This window comes from Tiliqua scincoides, chromosome 1, assembly GCF_035046505.1.
Source record: "Tiliqua scincoides isolate rTilSci1 chromosome 1, rTilSci1.hap2, whole genome shotgun sequence".
Taxonomy (NCBI): Eukaryota; Metazoa; Chordata; class Lepidosauria; order Squamata; family Scincidae; genus Tiliqua; species Tiliqua scincoides.
Window position 1 is genome coordinate 200442130 of NC_089821.1, and position 2586 is coordinate 200444715.

Sequence of the window (2586 nt, forward strand, 5' to 3'; positions counted from 1 at the left end):
GCAGGGCCTGTAGTATAAACTACTTTTGCTACTTGGTTAACCCACCATTGGCTGGGAGGAGCTACAGATGGGAGTGCAGCTAATAGGGCTGAAGTTCAGTAGTGAAGCACTTACTTTGTATATGGAAGGTTCCAGGTTCAATCCCTGATGCCTCGAGCTAGGGTTGGGAAGACCCCTTTCTAAGACTTGGAGAGCTGCTGCTAGTCAGGTTATGCAGCAACTGTTACCCTGCACATGCCCAATCTCATCTGATGTTGGAAGCTAAGCAGGGTCAGGCCTGGTTAGTACTTGGATGGGAGACCGCCTGGGAATACCGGGTGCTGTAGGCTTATACCATAGTCTTTCGAGACTGAAGGTTGCCAACCAGTCAGGTTAATACTGAGCCAGATAGATGAAAGTTCTCACTCAGTAGTGGAAGCTTCAACACACACAGAGCTGCCTTGATGAAGCACAGTTGATGGGGAAACCCAACAGTACTCAGCACAAACTGAGTGTAGCCTCTGAAGCAGGCCTCAGAGTCCTCTGCAATGTGCAGAGTGTCCTGTGGGAGATGAGCAAAGGCTATCTGACAAATTCAGTGTGGAAAACCTTCCCGAAAGACATTCATTTAAAAGACTTTAAATCAAATTTTTAATTTGTATCCAAAGGACCACCAAAACAGCTTTCAACAGAAGAATTAAACGAACATAATACATTTTAAAGCTAACAATTAAAAATTGTTGTTAAACAATTAAAAACGATTAAAAATATCGGCAACAACAAGACAACAGAGAGCAGACACAAAGACAAACAGACCAATCCTATGTAGGGCTGATGGGAACGCATATCTCGCAATAAGCTTCTGTAAGTTCTCTTATGGTGTTGCAAAAGGTGTGCCACTGTCATACAGAGAAGGACCTCTGGCACAAACAGACAGAGGCCCCACTTATGCCAGCAGCTCCTGGACAGCTCACCAGAGCTTGCATAAGTCTGAGAAGACTCAGCATTCAGGCAGGGAAAGACGGATAGGACCTCAGCATATGTGGCTGCTGCTGCTATCCTCACCCTCCCACCCCAGCTCAGTCTGCTCTTCCCCTGAATCACCCCAGCTGCTGACCCTACCTGCTCCTGCGGAGATTCTGGAAGCTGCTGCCAAATGCACAGGAGATTGTGCTGGAGATTTCAATGCTCACAACAGCAGTGTGGCATTTGCGACATCAGTCTTGGATGTACCTTGGTGAATTGTGATAGCTGCCAGCATAAGCCCTGCATAAGATTGGGCTGTAAGGTATAGGTAACTGTAAAGGCCTACTTTAAAGGTATCTCCTTTAAGGTACAACTTGGAAAATCACTGTGATATAGTATTGTGTATTAGCAAATATTGTCAACTACTAAGTACTATCGCATGTCAACTAGCAACTATTACTGTGTTTCAGCTGCTTTTTAAACAATTAAGGCTGCAATCCTATCCACACTTTCCTGAGAGTAAGCCCCGTTGAACACGAAAGGGCTTACTTCTGAGTAGACATGCATGAGATTGTGCCCTATGGTGTAGTGGTTATCTACACAAGCACTAGCCTTAGCCTTAGAATGTGGCAATGAAGCAAAGCACACTTTGCACGTGCGCAGAGAAAACTTGCGCAGCCTTGGCGACATACTGAGTCTGAAGCTTTGTAACCTGTCAACAAGGCTATGTTATAAAGAATCATATCTAGGAATGTGATTATGGTTACCTTTGATTATGATTATGGTTACCTTGCCTTTGGCAAGGCACCTGGAAAAGACAGCATCCCTGCTGAAGTCCTAAAATGCTGCAAAGAGATCATCGTCACTGAGCTGCATGAAATCCTCTGTCTCTGCTGGAGAGAAGGTGGAGTACCTCAAGACATGAGGGATGCAAACATCATCACGCTGTACAAGAACAAAGGTGACAGGGGTGACTGCAACAACTACCGCGGCATCTCTCTCCTTAGCGTTGTAGGAAAGCTGTTTGCCCGAGTTGTACTAAAGAGGCTCCAGGTACTTGCAGAGAGTGTCTATCCAGAATCGCAGTGTGGATTCCGAGCCAACAGGTCCACCACTGATATGGTATTCTCCCTTAGACAACTGCAGGAGAAATGCAGGGAACAACGACAGCCACTCTTTATAGCCTTCATAGATCTCACAAAGGCTTTCGACCTGGTCAGCAGAGACGGCCTCTTCAAGATTCTCCCCAAGATTGGATGTCCACCCAGGCTCCTCAGCATCATCAGATCTTTCCACAAGGACATGAAGGGCACTGTTGTCTTCGATGGCTCCACATCAGACCCTTTTGACATCCGAAGCGGAGTGAAGCAGGGCTGTGTTCTTGCACCAAACTTGTTTGGGATTTTCTTTGCTGTCCTGCTGAAGCAGGCCTTTGGAACTGCAACAGAAGGCATCTATCTCCGGACCAGATCAGACGGAAAGCTCTTCAACCTCTCCAGACTGAGAGCAAAGTCCAAAGTCCAGCTGAAATGTCTGCGTGACTTCCTCTTTGCCGACGATGCAGCTGTCACTACCCACTCTGCCAAAGATCTCCAGCAGCTCATGGATCGTTTTAGCAAGGCCTGCCAAGATTTTGGACTG

The 2586-nt window shown here is 46.6% G+C and overlaps 1 pseudogene; it reads left to right on the forward strand.

The window, feature by feature from the left end:
- Nucleotides 1-209: 209 nt before the first annotated feature.
- Nucleotides 210-329, forward strand: LOC136638437 (5S ribosomal RNA; annotated as a pseudogene).
- The last annotated feature ends 2257 nt before the right edge of the window (nt 330-2586 follow it).